Source organism: Hippopotamus amphibius, chromosome 14, assembly GCF_030028045.1.
Source record: "Hippopotamus amphibius kiboko isolate mHipAmp2 chromosome 14, mHipAmp2.hap2, whole genome shotgun sequence".
In the NCBI taxonomy this organism is placed as follows: Eukaryota; Metazoa; Chordata; class Mammalia; order Artiodactyla; family Hippopotamidae; genus Hippopotamus; species Hippopotamus amphibius.
This window is the reverse complement of record NC_080199.1, coordinates 36,058,193-36,083,286: the sequence shown is the minus strand read 5'-3', so window position 1 is coordinate 36,083,286 and position 25,094 is coordinate 36,058,193. Positions and strand designations below refer to the sequence as shown.

Here is a 25,094-nt window from a genome sequence, read left to right as displayed (position 1 = left end):
CTATTCAAGTGATTTGAACAGGTGATCATTTTTTTTCCTCTTCTCTAAGGATGGCTTCTTAAATCCCTTTCTCAAGTGTGGATACACCTAAACTTAAATTTGTTTCCCCAAAAAGTTGTAACAGGCCCACAGTTTATCTATAGGTGGTCCAGATTTTCCACCTGTTTCTGGCACTGAGGCCCAATTATCGTTTGGCGGCTTTAGTGCAATCTTAGAAGCATTTTTCCCATGGTGAAGTTGGGTTTCGAAATCACATTTCTCAAGTCTTGGAAACTGACAAGTCACACAGACAGTGTGTGACTGTCTGTGCCCCTGACTCAGCCTTTTGGCATAGTATTTTCATTTGAACACAGAGGCCTGGTTGAGTTGTACTAGCCCAGAATGTCTACTGAGGCTCAGTTTTTGACTATAGATCTTGTCCGGCTGAAAGGTAAATTTTCTAATTTTTTAAAAAATTTTTTATTGGAGTATAGTTGATTTACAATGTTGTATTAGTTTCAGGTGTACAGAAAAATGAATCAGTTATACATATACATGTATCCACTCTTTGTTTTGTTTGTTTTTTTGTTTTCTCATGTAGGCCATTACAGAGTATATAGTAGAGTTCCCTGTGCTATACAGCAGGTCCTTATTAGTTATCTATTTTATATAGAGTAGTGTCTATATGTCAGTCCCAGTCTCCCAATTTGTCCTTCCTCCCAACCTTATCCACTGGTAACCATAAGTTTGTTTTCTACATCTGTGACTCTACTTCTGTTTTGTAAATAAGTTCATTTGCACTTTTTTTTTTTTTTTGGATTTCACATATGAGTGACAATCATAGGATATTTGTCTTTCTGTGTCTGACTTACCTTACTCAGTATGATGATCTCTAGGCCCATCTGTGTTGCTGCAAATGGCATTATTTTGTTCTTTTTTATGGCTGAGTAATATTCCATTGTGTATAGGTACCACATCTTCTTTATCCATTCCTCTGTAAATGGACATTTAGGTTGCTTCCGTGTCCTGGCTATTGTAAACAGTGCTGCAATGAACTTTGGGGTGCATGTGTCTTTTCAAATTATGCTTTACTCCAGGTATATGCCCAGGAATGGGATTGCTGTGTCATATGGTAGTTCTATTTTTAGTTTTTTAAAGAAACTTCATACTGTTCTCCATAGTGGCTGTACCAATTTACATTCCCACCAACAGTGTAGGAGGGTTCCCTTTTCTCCACACAAATTTCTTAATTTTTGAATAGGTATGTTGAGTAAAGCCCAAGCACAGGAATGCTATAGCATAACTTCTTGAAATTAAGTAACAAAGACAATCTTTGACTATTTAATCAAATCTTTCTACATTTAGAACTCATTTCTTCAGTAAGTATAAAAAGAAAACTTTCTTACCCCAAATTGTGAACAAAAGTTTCGCCAGGACAGTTAAACATGTATGAATTTAATTGTGGCATTAATGTGCTAATTTTAAATGCTTTAAAAGCATTTTCCTTCTGAGATATTTAATGCACTTCATACCCTAGGTAGTCACCCCTTAACTTCACTAACTCATTTATTCTACCTTGCTCAAAACTCATCTATACTTTATTTCTTACAATATGAATCCATTGGAATAACCTCAATCAATAGTTTTCTAATTCTCCAAATACATGAGAAATAATTCATCACTTTATTCTACAGATCTAACAGTAGGCCCAGACTATCTACCAAAGCAGAAAGTATTCAAACTGTATCTATCAAAGATATGAGAGAAGATATTTTCACATTGGAAAACTGTTGGAACAGACCTCCAACACTCCTTCAAACTATAAGATTTTAGGCCTGGGCACTCTTAAGGCTAAAATAACAAACCAATAGTGGCAGGACCCTTTTTGAGTACCTTCTAGACATTTCACTTCTATTATTTCTAATCCTCAAAACAATGTGGTAAGGTTGGTATTATCATCCCTGTTCTACAAGTGAGGACGCAGAGACTCAGAGAGGTTAATTTAACTGGTGAAGTGTTTATCTGAAATGCAAAAGCAGGTCAGTCCAATTCCAGAGTTGATACTCTTTTCATTGTACTTGCACTGGGTGCTGGAAGGATTCTGGGAAACCACAGTGGTGTGGAAGCACATATCGTTCCATTAGTTTGTTATTCTCTTTTACGACACAGTTTATCACATGGTTAAAGTAAAAAGCAAGAACAGCCTGTGTCTAAGGACACCCTTGCTTCTCCCCAGAGGCAGCTCTCACATGTCTTCTTTTGGCCCGTGATCCAGTGAGGCTCCTGTTTGTCAGCATGGTGATATTCTACTTCCAGGTGTCACGGGCTTTCTGAGAAGCAACAAGGTAAGGAAATATCCAATGCACAATGAAAGGTCTGCATGTGAGTGGGTACCTGAGGAGTACAAAGCAACCACGGTACCTTCAGCGAGGAATCCAGGCAGCACCATCTGTACCTTCTCTCATGGGCTCAACCCATGCCTTCTTTGTCAATACATGTCCAAGCGTCTCATCAGCCCTGCCTGTCTTAGTTAGGATGGCCTTGTTTTCTGCCTCACAAATGGGGGCAGTTGGGCTCAACAGATAACTGATTAACATAACGAACTTTCAGGTGGAGATCATTCTGGGCTTGAGGGCACCATGGTTCCAAGCTTCTAACTCTCTCTCTCCTGATGGCAAATCAGCTAATGCACAGGATTACCCAGACCCAAACAATCAACATACAAGCAAACAAACAAAAAATCCCATATACCATGGAAACAATCTATGATATCTTCGCAAAGAAAAAGATAGTCATCTCTGAGCAGTATAGAAAGAACACATACAGCCTTTAAAGTCAGTTAAATCAGCCTAGATTTGGATCGATTTTTTCCATTTATTGTTTTACAATCTCAAGCAAGTCATTTCACCTCTCTGAATCTTTGTTCTTTATCTGTTAAGTGGGGATAATAATTTTGATTTTATAAGGTTATTGTGGGGGGAAAAGGAGGTCTGTACGTAAAGCACCTAACACAAGGTGTGGCAGCAAACCCTTGGTAAATGCTGGCCGCTTCTCCTCTTTCTCTCTGGGTCCACTAGCTTTCCTAGGAAAACGTTGTTTAGAAGGTGAAAGGACCCTTTCTTCCCATTCATTCAGGGGCCTCTTATAGCCTTTGGCTTTTAAGAATCTTAAATTGTTTATGTTGTATGAGCTTTTAAAAATAGCTTAGATGGCAATCCGGGGAACACAACTACAAAAGGATAATCTAGACTCTACAATGACTGGAGTGGAAAAAGAATGGAATGAAAAAACAATGAGAATATGAAAGAAACAAGGACAATGTTGTATACATTATTTACAAACAGGAACACTTTCTACGCACATGCTCCAGACACCTCATTATTTTGTAAACTGTATATTCTTCTCAAGTATGGGGCAGTTGAAGTTAATGATGTGATCCATTCATCCTGCCATGTTTTATTTATGTTTTCTTCAACAGTGAAATGAATAGCCGAATACAATGCCCTGCTTATTCTGTGAGTAAGAAGAGGAAAGGGAAGTGTGTGTGTGTGTGTGTGTGTGTGTGTGTGTGTGTGTGTGTGTGAATTCTCCCCATGATTTAGGAGTCAGGGTAATTTGAAGCAATCTAATCACAGGCTTATTTTTAAAACCTCTTAATATAAATGTTCAGAAACAAGGCCTAACACTAAGGACAGCAAATGGCAAAAACTCTGTGGCCGTGTCTATTGAAGACCAGCCCTGTTCCTCTCCTGCTTCAGTCTGATTACCTCTGGGGAATGTGCTGTTCCTTGGAACGAATCAACCCTGCACAAAATAAGAGAGGTTGAAAAGTTTAGGACGTGGAAAATATGTGGAATTTGCTCTTGAATAATGATTTGTATTTTTCTTTTGCAATAAATATGACCAATGACCCAGATAGAAGGATGGCAATTACTTAATGAATCAAGCTTTAGAAATGTAAAAACACTTCATAATAAAAATGAAAGCAATAATAGTAGGAAGCCAAGTTAAGTAAACATGGATAATGCTCCTTGTGTCTGTACATTTACAAATTCCAAAGCTATGACTGTGAAAGGGATTATTCTAACGACACCAGTGTTCTTGGTTTCCATTGCTCGTTGAGTTGGTTCTTCTGAATTTGTGCACAAATAAGGCTCTGTGCTGACTTTTCTCACCCATTTGGGAGTCAGTTAGCTGGGACGATGTGTCACTAACGTAGGCCTGTGATTTAGCGGTCTCCAAGGCTCTGACAATCATTTACCTGTGTGCAAGGTGCTTTTGCCCTAACAATCTCAGGTCTCTCCATGTAAATCATTTCTAAATCTGTTACAGCCAGTGCAGAAATCTCTTTTTTGCTCGATTATATATTTAAAATCTGCTGTCCATGGGAAGCTGTCCTTGACTACTGGCCATTCCCTGAATTTGGGAAATGGGATATGTTTGCAAATTTTAGAGGAGAAGAAATTGCCTTTAAAGGGGCGGGGACCAGGAGAGGCAGCAGAGCTGTATGCACAGATGCTGGCGAGTGCAAAGCTATATCTTCCCGGAGCCACCAACACAAATGTTTTTGTCTTTTAAAAGAAGAATTGGCAGCTCTTTACTTTAAGGCATATGGTGCCGCCAGGTTGACAACTATGGGAAAGTCACAGCCTTTCTTATAAAACAAGGGGCTGAATGATATGTAAGAGACACTATGGGGGCAAAAAAAATTTTCAAGGTCAAGAAAATCTTTTAGAAAGTAGACAGCAATTGGACGGTAAAAAAAAAAAAAGGCAAAAGAAAAAAGAAAAAAAAAGCTTGGCGTTACCTTCCTCCCTGGTCTCTGAGTAAACTGTAGTAGGTAGGAGATTAACCCGAATTATCTGGTGGCTGTATTTACAGTTTTCGCTTTTCTCCTTGCCAACGTTCCCCAAACATTAGTACACATAAGAATCACCCGAGAGGCTGTTAAAAAAGGCAGTTATAACTCCTGAGATTAGTTCAGTAGGTTAAGGGCAGGGCCCAGGAATCTACACTTTTAAAGAGATACTGGTGCGGGAACCGCTAAACGTTACAGAATTCTCAAGGGAGAAGGGGAATCTTTCTGGGCGTTGGGAGCGTTAGACCGCTAGAGGGGAGGGAGGGGCATCTTTTATACAATAGCCTATCTCTGCGTAGGGAAGCTCTGGTACTGATGTTGCCGGTGGGAAAATGTAACGTATCCCTCACGTGGGTTGAGGTTAAATCACTGCCCAAAGCTACTGGTCCATTTCTACTAAAAGCAACAAATAAATAAACCTATTGAAAAGATACTATTTAAGAAGAAAACAGTTCTAGTAGCCAAGCAGTTAGTAAAAAGTAAAGGAACTAATTGAAGGAGCATGCGGATAAGAAAGGATTTTTATCAGATTTCTAAAATGTGCCAGGGACTAACCTGGTGGTCCAGTGTTAAGACTTCCAGCTTCCAATGCAGCGGGCGGGGGTTCGATCCCTGCTCGGGGAAAGAAGATCCCACAGGCGCGCAACAGGGCTGGAAAGAAAAAAAAAAAAAAAGAATGTGCCAAGTGCTTTATATACATTGTGGCTTTTAATCCTTATGTTTATGAGCAAGGAATTAGTCCTGTTTTGCAGATAAAGAACCTGAAGCGAATAGACTCAGTAGTTCTCAACCAAACTGCACATTAGATTCACTTGGGGTTTGGGGGAGGTGGAGGGAACCTTTGAAAAGTTACCTATGCCTAGTTTGCACCCCCAGAGATTCTGATGTCCGTGGCTGGGCATTGATACATTTATAAGTGCCCTGGAAATGCTAATGTTCAGCCAGGGGCCAGCATCACTGGTATTAGCCAAAGTTCACAGGATTGAAATGATTCCCAAATGAGCACTCACAATGTGCTTCCGTCCATCTATTCTGGAAACAATTCTCTTTTCAAGCCTGAACCTCCAAGGTAAGCTTGCTGCATGAAGATCTGACTTTGTTAAAAAATGTGCTCAGGTCATAGAAAAAAAATCTTAGAGGGAAATTTTGCATAATATAACATATTATTTGGTTATTACTATGATCCTGAGAGGTCAGTATTATTGTTATGATCTTCCTTATAGATGAGAAAACTGATTGTAACTTTCTTACACTCTCAGGGACAGAAATTGGCTATCGATCTTTGGAGCATACCAAATTCTTTGGAGTATACCACTCTTTTTTTTTTTTTTTTTTTTTTTGGTGGGGGGGGTACACCAGGTTCAATCATCTGTTTTTATACACATATCCCCATATTCCCTCCCTTCCTTGACTCCCCTCCTCGAGTCCCCCCCACCCTCCCTGCCCCAGTCCTCTAAGGCATCTTCCATCCTCGAGTTGGACTCCCTTTGTTTGGAGTATACCACTCTTATCTTAGAAGTTATTGTGACTGATCTTCATCTGCTAAGTAAATACAGTTACTCAGAATATTGAGAATTATCTATTTTCAAAGTCTTTCTGAAAAAAATAAATCTTCGATGCATTTATTGAGCCCATTACAAGGTCATTTAACCTCCTGAAAGTCTTAGCTTCCGTGACTGTTAAACAGAAGCAATGACATCCAGCATATCTAGGGACGCCGTGGTGATAAATAAATACATTTCACCTGCTTTTGGAAAAAAGCGTCTGTTTTACAAAAGGAAGAAAAACACATCTTTTCTCTCCATATAGAACACCAATATTAATATTATAGTAATACCTTATATTAATATTAAAATAGGTAATGCTTGGCTTGCCAAGTTTTCAATTCTTTATTTAAAAATTAGGACTAGGTAATAATATCAGCATTCACTGATGTAGCATTATACAATTGTTTGTTTTTCATAAGTTTCTAGTGTCTTCTTCAAGCATTTAATCTTCTTAAATTAGTTTAGGGGAAAGGTGAGTAAAGTTTTCAGGTAAGAGGCAGGTGAGATGAAGGCATTCCAAATAGAGGGAACAATATATTCAAGGAAAGGAACTAGGACAGTGTGATTAGAATGTCAAGCATATGTGGTTGAGAGGTAGCACATGAAGCTAGAAAGGTAAGCAGAGGAAGGTCCAAAAGGATGTCATTTTATATACATATATATGTATAACTGAATCACTGCACTGTACACCTGAAACTTACATGATACTGGAAATCAACTATACTTCAATTTAAAGAAACAGCATTATGTGCCAAAGAAAGAATTTTGAACTTTTTCTTCTAGATCCTCACTGTCCAATACAGTAGCCAGCAGCCACGTGTGGCTACTGGGCAGTGGAAGTGTGCTGAGGCCAAATGAAAATGCTGTAAGTATAAAATCCACATGAATTTTTGGAGTCTGAGAAAAAAGTAAAATCTTTAATTAATAATTTCTATATTAGTGTATGTTATTATATGGTTATATGTAGAAAACTACTATTCTAGATATTTTGAATTAAAGAAAACATATCATTAAAATTAATTTCACCTGTTTCTTTTTACTTTTAAAAAAGCATGGCTCCTTGCAACTATAAAATTATGCAGGTGGCTTGCATTCAATTTCTATCGGCCAGGGTTTCTCTAGATCAGTGTCCTGTAGGCCAGCACCCTGTTTTGTAAGTTCAGTGAGCTAAGAAAGGTTTTACATTTTTAAAAAATTGCTCTAGAAGGAGGAGGAGGAGAAGGAAGGGGAGGAGGGGAAGGAAGGGGAGGAGGAGGAGGATGGGCAGGAGGGGAAGAAGGAAGAGGAGGAGAGACAAAAACTGCACGTGGCTTAAAAGTCTCAAATATTTACTATTTGGCTCTTTAGCAAAGACGTGTGCTGGCCTCTCCTCTAGGTTCTAGGTGATGCATTGGCACCACCCAGGAGCTTGTCAGAGATGCAGAACCTCAAGCTCTAACCCTAGACTTACCAAATTTTAATCTGCAGTTGGATAAGCTCCCCAGGTGATTCAGACTCATATTAAAATCTAAGAGGCACAAGGGTAGATGCTAGAGAATCACTGAACAATACTAAGGGAAGAGAGTGAAAGGTTTAGTCTCTTACATACATATCCTTTCTTTTACATTTAGAATAATTCAATTTAAGTACTTTGTAATATTTTTGTTAAGAAGATGGATAAATATTTGATTTTTAAAATATTAATCTTAAAAAACCATCTCTGAATTGACAATGTCCCAGATGAATTCAACTCTATATCAGAAAAATCAAGGTCATGGGTTTCAATCTGAATCAATGACTTCAAAAAATTTCTTTTGACTGTGACTCACAGTAAGCAATACTTTTTACTTTGATATCCAGTACACATATAGATATATTTAACTGAAATCAAAGCTTCACAAAGTATTTACTTTATTAGAGATATGCCGCCATCTGTTCTATTCTATTCTATTCTATTCTATTCTATTCTATTCTATTCTATTCTATTCTTCTATTCATTCCAATCCACTCCACAACAGTCAGTGCTATTTCTAGGCATGATGGAGTACCCAGTACTAAACTAGACTTTGCACTGTGAACAAATATAAAATTGGGTGAAACTTAGGAGACAACTGCATTTAGGCAGTTCACTCTTAGGGAAGAAAAGTTTTGAGATGTACCTCACAATCGCCATCCTTCTTGGGGCTAATTTCCTTACTGTGGTACAGAGAGTTGGAGTCTGAGTTGAACATGGTGATTCCATTGAGCTGAGGGGATGGAGATCAGAGTTGGGAATAGCTGAAGTGGCTGGGATCTCTGAGTCAGGACAACAGAAATGAGGGAGTGAGGCGTACCCAGGAGTCCATGTTTGGGTCACCCCATGAGTCTATGGCTAAAGGCTGGACTATTTATCACATGTGGGTAAGACCACCTGAAAATTACTAGAGAATAGCTGCTACAGGATTGAGAGCAGAATAGAAGAGGGCTAAGCATACTGGCGGGGAGAGTGTACAGAGAGATATTGGAGTTCAGCCCTGCCAGAGAGGACAGATCAAACACCACCCTTGGAACCCAGAAAAGACAACACCTAGAGTAAGACGAACTCTGGACCTGCCCTAACAAAGCCAACCCCCCAAACTCCAGGAGAGATAAAGTTTGTAGGACATTGGTCTCATTAGCCTTGGTGACAAATTACATCCTGGGCCCATCTGGTTAATTTGACAAGCGCAGTCTTGATAGAAGAATATAGCTAGAACTGACTAAATCAGCTATTACACTTGAGGTTGAAAGAGAACATCGAAGTGTACATTCCATGGCTACTGCAACATTTTCATAAGTGAAAGATATTATGTTAGTTCATTTGTTTATTGCTTTGTTCATTAAATAATTTCTGAAAAGCTAGTATTGAGCTGGCAACAGCCACACAAAGATTTAAAAAGATAATTCTAGGGAATTTCCTGTCAGTCCTGGTTAGGACTCAGCGCCTTCACTGCTGTGGCGGGTTCAATCCTTGGTCGGGGAAGTAAGATTCTGAAAGCCACGCAGCCAAAACAAACAAACAAAAAACATAATTCTAACTCTAGCGATGCATACAGTTAGTGGGAGAGAGAATGTTTGTCTTTGAAGCTATTCCAGTTGATAAGTACTTTGACACTTTGTAACTTCCTTATATTTCTAAGCAGTATTTTCAGTCATATTTTTTCTTAGTGTGGTAGAGAAAATAATGTGATTTTCCCCCTCATAATTTAAATCATTTTACTGAAACAATGATTTAACAAAGAGCAGAAAATCTGTTCTACTGCTCAACATTTATTGATTTATTATTGTGGTAATATCCTAAGATAATTATGTGAGTTAGTTTCCAAAATATCCTTGTTAAATTTTTAATTCTGCATTATTATATATTCCTTTACATTTGAGATTCAACTGGAGTCTAATTCTAACATTTTATTAAAACACAGAAGTTAAGACAGTTTATGTTATTGTTTTTTGATGTTGGAGATTTGTTGACAAGATTTTTTCCATAGTGATTCAGTGTGAGGGTTCATCTTGAATTCTGTTCAAGGATGGTAATTTCCTTAAGTATGAAAGTAACTCCAAATAAGAGATCCTCGATGGTGTAGTGTTCCTGTTGACATACACCTGCAGACTGCATGGTAGGAAAGCCCAAGTTTATTATTATTAACTGCTAAAGCTCCACTGTATACAAAGTGTGTTGGGGGTTGGGTTCGTGTAGAAACAAAAAACACAAGCTCTGTTCTCTCTGATTTCTCATTATAGGACATATATAAGATAGATAAACATTTATGCTGTAAGCAGGATTGGGAAATACCTCTTTAGCAATAGCATCACTTTTGTTCATTTTGTATCTTTCAGACAGACTCGGTTTAATCTTACAATCATGTGTCTTAACGTGCCTTAGCTATATGAAAGTCTAGAAGCCAACTTTTGTAAGGAGGCAGAGTGTAAAACTAATATATATGCACACACCTATATATATAGCCTGATGAAAAATAATCTAAATGAAGTCTTCTTCTGTGGTCTCCTTGAATTCTTTCCCATCATCGTTCTTTTTCTCTCTACCATGTCCTTTTTCTTCCCCCCTACCATGTTCTTAATGTTTGTTGGAAGAATAACTTAGAATAAAATGCCAACAAGAAAGATTAGTATCATTTAAAAAATTCAGCAGGGTTGGTTTCTGCCTACTTCTGCCTCAGTATACAGTGGAACAGCTCACCACCAATGGCCATGGTTATGAATAACAAGATGTCCTCGGGTCCTACCACTTGGTGCAAAAAATTCAAAGGGAATGTAAATCACCTAAATGATGAATCCCAATCCTTTTTCCAGCTTTCATACTTATGAAAAGGCTGTGGATTTGTAGCATATAAGAGAGAAGATGATTTTACTTTGTTGAAATAATTCAAACATCTGCTCCTTACTTTGAATAGATTTTGATTTATGTGCCTGTACAAACTTGATATCATAAAACTGACGAGCAATGTAATATTTTGAAATTTTATTCTGTCTTTGCTTTAGGGAGCTCCAGAACCTAGGAAGTGACTAATGATATTGCATGAGATAGATTAACTTAATGCTTTCATCATCAATTTTTGTTTGTGACTACATGGTAACAACCATGAAAATAGAGACTCAGTGCTCATTGCTTGGAGCAGCTCTACTTTCCTGTTGTACAGCAGTAGGAAGCAGCTACGTTGCATAATTTAAAGAATGCATACATCTCCCACGGGCAACATGATGAGTCAGCAATTTACCGTTATGCAAACGAAAGCAAAAAGAAGAAAGTAGACTCTTCAGATTCTGACTTTGTATGGTATGGATGGATGGACCAAGCAAATTGGTGCTTTAAACTCAATAAGGCATCTTAGTAAAGATCTATATAATATTGGAGCAACGTGCTTTGGCACCATCAGCTCTGTTTCATCTTGACAGTTTGTCTTTTTTTTTTAATTTTATTTATTTATTTTTTGGCTGCCTTGGGTCTTCCTTGCTGCCCACGGATTTTCTTTTGTTGTGGCAAGTTGGGGCTACTCTTTATTGTGTGTGCTCCTCATTGCAGAGGCTTCTCCTGTTGCAGAGCACAGGCTCCAGGCACACGGGTTTCAGGAGTTGTGGCACTCAGGCTCAGTAGTTGTGGTGCACAGGCTTAGCTGCTCCACGGCATGTGGGATCTTCCTGGACCAGGGCTCGAACCCATGTGCCCTGCACTGGCAAGCAGATTCTTAACCACTGCGCCACCAGGAAAGTGCTTTGACAGTTTAAGTCTTAAAAGAGAAATTCTTCACTCTTTCTTCTTACCTGATATCCTTTATACTCTTTCCCTTAGGAAAGGATATTGTTCATTTTCCCCCATGTTGATGATTCCAATAACCAATGTTGAAGAATTGCAGAATTTCATTCCCACTTTAGATCTATTTCTCAGGTTATTTTCCAAATCTAATATTTTGTAATAGCTAAAAGAAACAGTTCTTGCAAGTCATTGTTCTTCTTTCATCAAAGTATCCACTGTTTCTCCCATTCTTTCTTCCATTTATCATTCGTTCCCCCATTATTTGCTTTCTCATTCTGAGAAGACTCATGCATACTTACTTTAGTCAGGGTATCATTTAAGTCTGATTTCATAAGCCGATTATTGCAGGACCAGATGACAGAAGAACCTCCCCAAAGAGCACACTTAATACAGGAAGTGAGGTTAATGATTCAGTGGGCGAAACTTAACTTCTGACTCACTGTACCACCTAATGAGGTACTATATTCACAATGGAGATTTAGCAAATGTTTGTTGACTGATTACTATACCACTGATAAATCCTGAGTATAAGGAAAATGTCATGTAGAAATCATCTATTTCAATTCTAAAGGTTAGGAAACAGAAGCAGCAAGAAATCAAGTGACATGTTTGATATGTGTAGTGAGTTCATAGTAGAAACATTTCTATTATTGTCCCTTGATTTTTGTCCCTGCATGTTTTCCCTTCACCTCTGTCTTTCTCATCTTTTAAAAATGTACATTATGTCACTAGATATACTTACCTTTGAAAACCTTCTTAGAAGGTTTTGGAATAAGGCAGTAAAAAAGAGTTGATACCAAGACTTCAGATTCAGAAATGCATCTTTGCCATTTAACCAAATTGAGTATAACACAAATGGCAGGCCAAGTTTCACATAGTTGATCAGAAACTATCTATAACAACCAGTTCAGTCTGTCAAAGACCCAGAATCAGCTCTGCTACTGTGTAGGGCTTTTCAGTTATGCTGGCAGCCTCAGAAAAGGAGTCCATTCTTGAAAACTCACCCTCTGAATTACCTTGCATGGCTTAGCAGTGGATCTTAAATTTTCAGGAGATCCAAGCCATCATGAAAATGCACATACACACATATCCACTATATTTACATATAATTTCAGCAAGTTTATAAATCTCTGGGTCTATTTGAGGCCCTTCCATGTCATCATGACAGACAGAATAAGAATCTCTGGTTTAGAGAATCAGTGGGTGAACCTACTCTTATTTGTTCATTTGCCATTTTTTTTGGGGGGGGGGGAATGGTGCCACGTTGTCTAATTTAAAAATCTGTTCTATGAAGTCTTAGTGGAAAAAGTATTTCCTTTCAAAGCAGAGAGTAAATTTTAAAAATTTTGTGGCTGCCGTTGCACAGATTTAATTTTTCTGTTAGAATTATAGATTTAAAAAACCTCACATTGGATGTGATTCCTAAGTATAGACTCTAACCACCAAAGAGTCATCATGATAACTGGAATTCTTTCCAATCCCAGAAATAAGAATTAGAGCAGTCTTGAAGAGGAGAAAGAACCTGTATCAGGAGTCAGCAAAGTAAAGCAGGAGAACCAAACGGGTCCTGCTGCCTGTTTTTATAAACAAAATTTGTTACTGCCTGTGGCGGCCTTTGTGCCCTAGGCGCAGATTTCCTGAATAGTTGCCGCAGAGACGGTAGAAGTGGCAAAGCCTAAAATAGTGGCAAAGCCTAAAATATTTATAATCTGGCCCTTTGCAAAAAAGTTTACCTACCCCAGTCCTGTATCATTCTAATTAAATAAACATTTCTCAGCCTCAGCATTATTGACATTTTGAGCTGGATACTCTTTTTTGCGGGGGACCGTCTTTTGCATTGTAAGGTGTTTAGTAACATCCCTGTCCTCCGTTACCCACTAGATGCCAGGAGACCATCCCCCCTTCCCACTGTGGTGACAGTCGAAAAGATACTCACAATGTCCTGATTGAGAACCAGTCTTCTAAGTAGACAGATTCTTTCTTCTTGGTTAGAGGGGAGAGGAGTCCACACCTACTCCATGACTTAAGATTCTCCCCCATTAGGAAGCTCTCCACTAGAGCATTCTTTCTCTTTTCAAAGCAGAGGATCTCTTCCGCGGTTTTATTAGTTCATTTCTCTTCTTTCAGTTTTTTCAAAGAGACAGAATACTACTGATCTCTATCTCTTGACTAAAAATATCTTCAAAAACCTTATACTTGTTAAGAAGTCACCCTTTCCCTCCTTATTATTAAGTACTACCATCACTTCCAGCCCAAATAAGTGTAACAATTTTGATTTTCTACCATAGAAAAAGTAGCAGTTGTGTCAATGCTAGATATTATCACTGTTACTAGTTTGGTTGTTAGTTTCTGCTCTGACTTAGCTTGAGGCCAGTGTGTAAAACTATCTCCATTAAGAAATTTAGTGAACAAGAAAGATTTATAGCAACTATTCCAATCAGATTATCGCTGTCTGAGAATGTGAATCTGCTTCCCTTCCTAACCTCTTCAGTTAGCTGATTCTATTTCTCTTAAGTATTGCCTTGACAATATAAGTATTTTTCTTTTCACATCTTATCTTCATTTATTTAATGGCAAAGTCTTATACATATATGAATCCTGAATATTTCTTCCATCTTTCAAAAGAAAAAAGTGGTGTAAAAGAGTAACTAACTTTCTTTAAGGATTTTCTCTTAAAGCTGCTATCTAAAAATACATTTTTGCATTTATTTTTAGATAGGTAAACAGGCTTATAATTTTAGCCATCTAAACAATATTGTTGAACCCGATGTATGTGTACTTTCTGATCAAAGTAGATATTATCTTTTAATATTGATCTTGAGTAGATACGGGTGAATTGGTTATGTGAAAAATCCTGCAGACATCCAGTAAGAAATATTTATTTCCTCCACAGAGTCTAATCTGAGGTAGATGACATTTACACAAAGAAAATGAAGCTATTTCATCACTTCAGAATGAACTGACGTGACGTATCACTGCAAATATATTTTTTTAAAAACCCTACACACAGATTATTAAGAAAATGTAATTTAGTAGTCAATACTAAATTAATTATTTAGACGAGTGAAAAGTGAGTTAAAAAGAAATTCATGAACTCCAATACTATAAAGATCTGCAGCTATCCTTTCTGACTTTTACCTGATGAAGTAAATATGACCTAATGTTCTGAGGTTTGTTCCATACGTTTGACGACTGTGACATTGCCATGGATCCGAGCAAAATATTGTTTCTCTGGCACAACTCGTATTGTCACTACCATCATGCAACCTTCATTTTCATGTAGTTTAGAGAACCATCTGAGTTTAGTCAGGTTACAGTAAGACTTGTTGTTTACCTTGGTATTAAAAATTCTCATCGGGGAGATATGTTCCTTTCTTATTTGGATGTAAGAAATAACTTTTGAAGTGTCAGGAAAACAAATATGAACATACTGTTTTCTCCAACCCTAATGCCAAAGTGATCAAAATTCCTCATGACATGCAAGTTGGAAACATGTAATGTTTTCTTTGTGTTCAGTGATACAAGGTGGTCTCTTTTTCCCTTTTGTTCAACAATCAAATTTCCAGAGCCGGAAACTTACGCTTTCATATTTGGGTTGATAGTTACTGACCTTTTTAAACAAAGAGTAAAAAAAAAAAAAAAAATTAATCCAAACCCACAAACCAGTGTTTTTATTTTGAAGAAAAATGAGCTTTTTTTTTTTTCCATGAAAGGAACAGGGGAAAAAAAAAAAGAAAGAAAAAAGGAAAGAAAGAAAGAAACCATAGCAAACAAATGTTTTGTGATTCACAATTGCATGGTGGTTATTATCCAATTATATGTGGTTTCTCCTGTATCATCTTGTCTGTGTGTTTTATGGGTGTCATTTTGTTTATTTTTGCTTTGATTATTTCAGAATTAGTACAACATATAGTATGTCTGAATGCATCAGTTCATTTCAGGTCCAATCTTGTAAATCTCCACACCCATTTTGCATAAAAGCTTCCACAGATCAGATGAAATCATGTGCTGACAACTTGAATGCATATGGTTGCTTAAAGAAAGTTCTTTCTTCTTATTTTCTTCCAATCGCTTCATTTATACTTATTTATATAACCAAAAAATATTGGGGTCCTCATAATGTACCAGAGGTGTGCTTTCACGTTACCTCACTTTATTCTTACATTGATTTTGTGGTGGCTGTGTATTTACTTCCATTTTACAGATTAGGAAACCAAGGCTCTAGGGATGTGGATTTATCCAAGGATTACATAGCTAGTAAGCATGGTTCTATGATCTGATCATTTTCTACAATATATATCTGTTTATCAATTTAGATGGCTGTATTTATACATTTATGTGATGGAAATAAAATAGTTTAATAAATTAATTATAGTGTTCTTTAACTAAATCACTGTGAGGGGAAACCCTAGGTGAAAGAATTTGTCTTAGAATAAGTGTAAATTTCTTAATTCTTAGGCTGTATATTCAAGACCATGTAACAATTGCCTGGAAACTGAAATATTTAATTAATAAAAATATTATTTTTCTATGTGACATTGTTGTAGCTTTGACTGATCTCCCAAGGAGACGTTCTGGCCCAACACAGGCTCACCTATCTCCATCATGCAGGATCTCTGGCCTCCTTCCTGCCAGAGACTCTTCCTCCCACCCACAGATGGAGAGATTAGCTATGTACGTGGCATCTTACTTAGTTTTGAATAAATGGCATTGCATTTCTTCTAATTGTTCAAAGCCATTTAATTTCCTTTACTGTGGTAAAATATACATAAAATAAAATTTACCATTTTAACCATTTTTAAGTGTGCAACCCAGTGGCATCAAGTACCTTCACAACGTTGTGCAACCCTCACCACCATCCAGTTCCAAAACTTTTTCATCATCTGGAACAGAAACTCCATCCCCATTAAACAATAACTCCCCATACTCCCCTCTCCCACAATATCTGGTAACCTCTATTCTATTTTCTATCTTTACGAGTTTGACTATTCTAGGTACCTTGGATACGTCCAATTATACAATATTTGTCTTTTTGTGTCTGGCTTGTTTCACTTGGCATATGTTTTCAAGATTCATCCCAGGTATGGCATGTGTCAGAATTCCATTACTTTTTAAGGCTGAGTAATATATCATTACATGTAGATACCACATTTTATTTATTCATTCATCGATCGACAGATATTTGAGTTATGTCCACTTTAATGCTATAATGAATAATACTACTATGAACACTGGTGTGCAAGTATCTATTTGAGACCCTGCTTTCAATTCTTTTGGGTATATACCCAGAAGTGGAAACCTGGATCATGTGATAATTCCACCTTTAAATTTTTGAGGAACCACCAAAATGTTTCTACAGCTGCTGCACCATTTACATTTCTACCAGCAGTGGACAAGCTTCTAATTTCTCCATATCCTTGCCAAATCCTTGTTATTTTCTGTGTTTTTTTCTTTTTTAATAGTAGTCATTCTAATGGGTGTGTCTTTACATTTTTAAAATAGCAATTTCCATGAACTATAATTAAAATATACCCATATATTTGTAGACCAATTTTTTTCTTTTTTTAAATTGAAGTATAGTTGATTTACAATGTTGTGTTAGTTTTAGATGCGCAGTAAAGTGATTCAGTTATACATTTATATGTTCTTTTCCAGATTCTTTTCCCTTACAGCTTGTTACAAAATACTGAATATGATTCCCTGTGCTATACATTAGGTCCTTGTTGGTTATCTCTTTTATATACAGTAGTGTGTATATGTTAATCCCAAACTCCTAGTTTTTCCCCTGCCATCCACTTTGGTAACCATATATTTGTTTTCTATGTCTGTGAGTCTACTTCTGTTTTGTAAATAAGTTCATTTGTATAATTTTCTTAGATTCCACATATAAGTGATATATGATATTTGTCTTTCTCTGTCTGGCTTACTTCACTTAGTATGATAATCTCTAGGTCCATCCATGTTGCTGCAAATGGCATTATTTCATTCTTTTGTATGGCTGAGTAATACTCCATTGTGTATATATATATATATACACACACACTACATCTTTATCTATTCATCTGTTGATGGACATTTAGGTCACTTCCATTCTAGACCAATTATTTTTTTAATAATACCATCTCTCAATTTGCATGTTTTCATTCTGAATACAGTGCTAAGGGCTTATTGTTGCGAGAATTTTCTGGGTGGGGGAAGAACATGTTTTGATGAGTCAAGCCTATTTAATATGACTCTTTCTACTCAAATACAGCCCTGAGCTCCCTGAAATTAATTTTTACAGTTTATGACGATCTAATCTTTGTTTGGGTATTAGGCATAAGCTCTGTACACTGTTAGAACACATTCTGGGCGATAAAAATAGCAGTAGATTCTTACAGTGTAAAATTCTGGAGTGAATCAAAGACACACAAGCTGTTAATTTTTTCAGGTGAATCGAATCTTCCTGGTCTTCTGCTTAAAGCACAAACCAGATATAGAAGATCATAAAAACAATTAGCAACAACCTTTATAGTAATGTACAAACGTAATGCAAAGAATGTCATCCATGCTCAGCCAGGGGCAGGCATGAAATCAGAGAAACCCTGGAGGAATTGCTCCTCTGCCTCCCCTGCTCCCCCACCTTCCTCCCATGAACTCTGCAAATGATGAAAAGAAAATAAGGCTTTTGGTAAAATGGCCAAAGAGAATCAACTGCAATAATGATTTCTTTCTCATTACTCCTAGGTCTTAGGAAATTGTGCTAAAGAAAAGTATTCTGGGGCCTAACTACAATGATTTCATCGTACTATATGTTTCAAGAAAATTGAGTTTTGAGTGAAAAATGTTTATGGCCTGTTATCTCTCTCATCTAAACTGCATTGAAAAACGCTTCTTTAAAAGCATCAAAAAGTCGGAATAAAAATAAGTTCTTGTTTGACTCACCTGCAAGAAGATATTAAAAGCTAAGATTTGGAGTTTGCTTAAATTCTTTTTTTAAAAAAAATTCTGTATGATTTTTGTATCTTTTTTAAAGAGAACTTTGCTTATTTATTTATTTATCTATTTATTATTTTTTGGCTGCATTGGGTCTTCATTGCTGTGTGCAGGCTTTCTCTCTAGTTGCAGCAAGCAAGGGCTACACTTCATTGTGTTGCACCAGCTTCTCATTGCAGTGCCTCCTCTTGTTGCAAAGCATGGGCTCTAGGCATGTGGGCTTCAGTAGTTGTGGTGCACAGGATTAGCTGCTCCGTGGCATGTGGGATCTTCCCAGACCAGGGATCTAACCTGTGTCCCCTGCATTGGCAGGTGGATTCTTAACCACTGTACCACCAGGGAAATCCTTGCTTAAATTCTCAAGTGGATGGCTACATGTTAACAGATGTTAGGCCAAGGTTGTTTATATTAGAGAATGTCTAATCTGTTTATGATATATAATGGTTTTGAAATTTCTGAAATACTATTTTCTCCACCTTAGCAAGAAATCCACAATAGGGACAGAACTTCGTTATAAGAGATATCATTTGCTTTCTTCAATAATTGAAATTTCAGTATCGATTTGTCTGGGCATTGTATATACATAGACAGTGGATAAACAACAAGGTCTTATAGTATAGCACAGGGAACCATGTTATACAATATCCTGTGATAAACCACTATGGAAAAGAATGTGAAAAAGAATATATATATGTAAAATTGAATTGCTTTGCTGTACAGTAAAATGAACACAACATTGTAAATCAACTGTACTTGAATAAAGTAAATTTTTTAAAAAGTCTTTGCTTGGATTTTATCATAATCTTAGCTAACACAGAACATGGTATATGGTAACAGTATATGTGAAAGTGAGAAACTTCTTAATTTAGGCCTAGAGGTTTAGGGTGGAAAAACAGTATTTTCCAGGCTGTACTGATAGGTAGAGGGCTTCTGGAATTGGGGAGTGACAAAGACTGGGTGGAAGGGGAGGTGTTAATAGGAGTTATTTGTGGGGTCAGGATTGGAGTTGACAGCTTCAGCAAGACTTTTTCCGCATCAATTTTTTTCTGACCCACCCTTCCTACCCAAAGTTCCTCCTCCAGTCTGAGGTTTATGTTCCCCCTCTTCGCTCCTCTGTCATACTGTATACTTTCTATCACCATACTCAGCCTACTGTCCTCTAGATGAGGATCCTGGGAGGGCAAAGAAAACCTCTTGGAATAGGGATGTCTCTCTTCCAGAACATTCGATGACACCGCTTCTCAACCACCACTGCTCAGTGGCTAAAGTGATTGATTTTGAGGTGGGTGGATTTGTTAAATAAATCTAAGAATAGATTGGCCATTCTGCACCAGAGATATCAAAGACTGTGGCTGGCCATAAGCCTTTCAGCACAAACACGGTGCCCAAAGTGCTTAACTGATTTCCATGGGTTGGTGTGAACCATTTTTTAAAGAGCCCATCTCTAAAGTGATGGAAAATGGACGGATGGAAATTTACAGAGCCCTGTGTGAGAACGTATATGCTTCACATTGCCATTTAGGGCTTTACTTTGGTAATATGGTCTACTGGGGGATGGAAGGTCTGGTTCTTGAGAATCTTTGAAAGCTTTCAGGCATTTTCCTCTGTGTATTTATTATATATTTATATTTACATTTATATTTATAATCACTCCCCACTCCCTCCTGATTTCTTACTCCCTGCAGAGTCAGGACTGGGCTTAGTTTAGTCTTCAGGAGGAGGTCTCTGCCATAGCAGGACCCCCACTCCCACCCCCTCCCATGCAAAGTCTTGGCTCTTGTCCTTCTGGAGAGGTGTGTGCAGTGATAATAAGGGTGGGGAAGAAGTTGCCCCAGCGTTGAGATATTATTCCCTAGTGTAGGAAAGAAAGAATTCTTGAATTACTGTTGCCTCCACAGCTTGTTAGATTTATCATCTCCACTTTTTACATATATTTTGCTCTTGTTGAAATTTATTTTGGAATTCTTTGCAGTTCTGTACTGCATCTATCAAGGTTTTCAGATGAGATACATTTTATCATATTCTTGTGTCCATGTGAATATCTCACTGACCCTGTGCAATGGTGACCCAGGAGGCAGCCTTAGCAGAAGGATGCTGAGTTGGGAATAGCAAATGTCCATTAACAGCCTCCCTCTCAAATTAGCATCCTCCAATACTAAGAAGAATTTTGTGTCTTTATACTAAAAAGTCTTTACAGAAAGAATATGCTGCTTGAATGCAGAGTTCTTATGATGTATCCATGCGGCCATTTTTAATCCAACGTGGTCAATGGTGCTAGGACTATTTCATCTAAAACATGAGACACAGTTACTCGGGTATGACCAGTCCTATGGTCCTCACCATGTGACCATCTGCTAGGTCCAGCCTGCTTTACAAGATGGATGATTCTGATGATAATAATAATAATGGCAACTATCTATCAAAATGTTCACCATATTATATGCTGTGCTAAAAGACTCACACTTACGTGTTGTCTTTTTGTCCTTCCAATACTTTATGCAGTAGGTACTATTATTATCCTCATTTTGCAGAAGAGGAAACTGAGGCATAGTAAGATTAAGGCGCTTACCCATGGTCAAGCATCTAGTAAGAAGCAGAGCCGGGCATTGAGCCCTGATTCTAGAGTATGTCCTTATATGATACTGTGTCCCAAGGTTAACCTAAATTACTAAAAATGGAATCGCATTAAAATAAAATATTTCTTGTCAAAAATTTTAAGGCATGAGATAACAGCCATTGATTTAGTATTTTATAGGGAGAGGCAGGTATATTGGCTTCCTCATGGCCTTTCCAACCATGATAGCCCTCCCACATCAGGGAACAGATGCGAGGATTCTGCCAGCAGCTAAGTACATTTATTCTAATTCTGCGTTCTAGAACTGGAGAAATAACTGCAGGATGGGTTCAGAGACCCACTGGGCCCACTGTGAGATGGACCTGAGCTAGATTCCATTGATTTCCTGACCTCCATAGGCCCGTTCTTTGACAGTGGGCCACAGCGAAGTTTTGGGTCTCTTGGAATTAGTGTCAGTTCAGAGCCAGTGTCCAGAATTCCAGAAAGACACAGTTACCCGGCTAAAAGGCCATGGGCCCCTTTGCGGAAGGCTGGAAGAAAAAGGAACAATATAAATTTTTGGCAATGTACCAGAGCCTTTCTTCTAGGAGTTCTGGGTCTGTAAATTGGCTTAATCCTGGGAAATAACTGAGAAACGGTGACTTTGTTTTTACAATTCAGATTAGACTTTTGTTCATATGACCTGGAAATTTTCTGTGTATACGGATGGAGGAAGCACTTAGTAGGCTTCATATCTATCTCACTTCTAGAAACACTGTGATCCACTAGCCAAATGCCATGGATGTATGCAGTGTAGACTCTCTTGATTGCTGCTTTAACTCTACTGTTCATTATGGTAACACAGCCACCTGGCCTCTGGAGGTTGAATGCTGCCACTTGGCCCATGCCATGCTGGGATCCAATTATTCCCATTGCATTAGGTTTCCTGATTCAGTGACTTCCGTCTCTGCTGAGGTCTGGCCTACAAGCAAGAGTGATCACAGAGCTCTTCAAGGATGCCAAGGCTCTCCTCACAAATTCCTTTCTCACGGTTGTGATAAAAACGTTGTTTCCTAGACTGTCCCATTATGTGAGAATAAGGCTTATAAATAACAAATCCACTCTAATATTCCAATCTTTCCAAACCTTTGAATCCCTTCCTCTGCATTAAACCAAGATGTAGCATTTCTAAATCGCTCACTGTGGACCACATTTTGGTCCATGTTTTGCCCAACTAAACACACCATTAGAGCCCTTCCTATCTCCCTGGGCGGCAACACTGAATGCAGAATCTAAGCTTATGAGTTCACATCAATACATTTGGCCTGATTCAGCTTTATGTTCTTCCCACAGCCTCAGTGTCCATTCCCACACATGTCCCTCAGATTTCTGTCTAAATTAGAAAACTCTGCAGTTCTTCTGGAATGCAGCACACCTCCTCGTGGGTCACACTTCATATCTTTAGGGGTCCACTGTGACATGAATCTAGTTATAGGTCTAGAAGCAAGGAGGAGTGGTGAGGGGATTCAGAAGAGAATCAAGATTGTCCTTTATGGCAACTGCCTCAGGGGAGTTGATTACAGTTTCTTCAGGCAATGCAGGGTTAATCCCCTTACACAAGGGTGAAGAAGATGCTACCATTGGCCATGGGAAAGCCCCTACCCCTGGGGGTGGGGAGGCTGTTTCCACTGGCAGAAATTAAGGGCTCAGTGTCCCTCATTTCATCAGGGTCTACTCACATGTTCCCATACCAACTTACAGGATCCCATTCTTTCCCAATCCATATCCTTACTTTCACAGTAGACACCCTGTGAGGATGGGAGTACAACTTGTAATTCAACCAGGTGCAAGATAAGATTCTGTGTTTGATTTTCAGCAATGCTTGCCCCGTGGCTGCAGGAGAGAAATCTCTCTTTAGGGCACTAGTAGACACTTTTAAGTCTTTGAAGCAGTACTTGAGCTGGGAATTCAAATCCCTGTGCTCATCCTTTACTTTCACCACTTTGTCCAGCGACTTTAGGAGCAACCAGGCAATCTCATTCTATTTGTTAGTTTTCCCAAATTGTTTGAAAGTATCATATACATAGTCATTCAGCTCCTTGTTCTTAGGAGTGGTTGATTAGCAGTATCTAATGGAGATACTTTGCATATCTCTATTGCCAGATCAGTCCACGGACTATCTGTTCTTTACCACTAGAAACAGAGAAATTATCATCTTTAAGCAGATTCGAGAGTCAATTCCAAAAACTCCTGAAACAATTCAGAAAACTTGTGCTTAAACTTCTGTTCCTCTAGAACCACTCTTGGTACCAAAATGTATATTATTCTGGGTTCTCCAGAGATATAGAACCAAAAGGATGTGTGTGTGTGTGTGTGTGAGTGTGTGTGTGTGTGTGTGTGTGTATGTGTGGAGAAAGAGAGGGATTGATTATAAATTATTGGCTCAAGTAGTTATGGAGGCTGAGATGCCTTCAGATCTGAAATTGGCAGGCTGGAGAGCCAGGTGAGCCAGTGGTACAGTTCCAGTCTGAATCTGAAGATCTGAGAACCAGGACCACCAAGGATGTAAGTTCCAGTTTGAGTCTGAGTCCAAAGACAGGAGAAGACTGAAGTCCCATTTGAAAACTGTTGGATAGAGAGGAATTCTTTCTTATTTACAGGAGGTTCTGTCTTTTTGTTCTATTCAGGCCTTCAACTGATCGGGTGAGGCCCCACCTACCTTAGCGAGAGCAATCTACTTTACTGAGTCTCCTGATTCAAATGTTCATCTCATCCAAAAACACCCTCATGACATACCCGGAAGAATGTTTGGTCAAATGTCTGGGCACCCTGTGGCCCAGTCAAGCTAACATTTAAAAATTAGCCGTCACAGATGGTAAGAGTTAAAGTTGCCATTGGACCAAGAGATGGAAGCTACCGGCTGAAGTTGGCATACCTGGTAGATGAAAAATCCTGGATTCTCAGTGCTCTGCAGCAGCCATGACAGCCCTGGAAGCTTCCATGAGGAAACTAAACTTAGAGATTTTTAAAAAATGTATTTTATTGAAGTATAGTTGATTTACATAAACTTATCACTCTTTAAAGCCATTCTTATTTTATTTTCTGTTACCACCTTTTAAGTAATATCACAATTATATTTTTCCTTTTTGGTTCTTGAATATACGGGCTTTGTTTAAAAGGAGTCAGAGTGAAGAAAAAACATTAAATTCTTTTGGAAATGTTATAGATTTTTTTTTTCCTATATGTGTGACAGTTTGAGGGCTGAAGATGTGGATAAAAAAGAGATCTGTGGGAAAAAAGACCTGTGTTTCCTTTATGTCCTTTAAGATAGTTTATAAGGGTGTTTTGCCAACTATAAAATAGAATGTGATGTAGGGACAAAATTCTGTCTGTAATTCCTAGATCTTCCTTTCTTAAACTGGTGAAGAGGTAGTTACAGAAGCACCATGTTGTGGTCTTTGAGCCAACACTGGCTCTGCCTGCGAGTTGAAATATTTGTTCTGAGTAATCTCACCCTGCAGTGTTGAGGTTTACCTGTGTGTTTACTTTTTATTAGACATGTACCAATCTGACTTGTTTGAGTTTTATTGGCACTTATAACCATGAGAAGATCACTGATTCATGACAGCAGAATTTTTGATGATTCATTCAATTCATTAATCAAAATGATTAGTTCAGCAATGATTGCATTAGAGAATTAGTAACTAACTTATCTCTTCTTATTTAAAGGCACCTGAATTACTTGGTATCAAGGCACTGCAACATTTATATTTATTGAAATATAATTTACACAAAATAGAATACACACGTCTTGGGTGTTGCAGTGAGTTTTGACAATTGTATAAACCCATGCAACCTCTGTCTATATCACAAAGAGTGGACTGGAAGGAAGCAAGACCAGAGATATGTTAA

General features: G+C 38.0%; 1 long non-coding RNA gene across 2 annotated transcripts; it reads left to right on the top strand.

Moving 5' to 3' along the window:
- Nucleotides 1-350: 350 nt before the first annotated feature.
- Nucleotides 351-25,077, top strand: LOC130835804 (uncharacterized). 2 transcript variants are annotated; one of them, XR_009049042.1, is made up of 4 exons: nucleotides 356-430; nucleotides 2,216-2,324; nucleotides 7,168-7,249; nucleotides 23,870-25,077. It is a non-coding gene; the product is annotated as an uncharacterized LOC130835804 (long non-coding RNA). The 2 variants fall into 2 exon arrangements; XR_009049043.1 differs by lacking the exon at nucleotides 2,216-2,324 and having other exon boundaries at nucleotides 351-430.
- The last annotated feature ends 17 nt before the right edge of the window (nucleotides 25,078-25,094 follow it).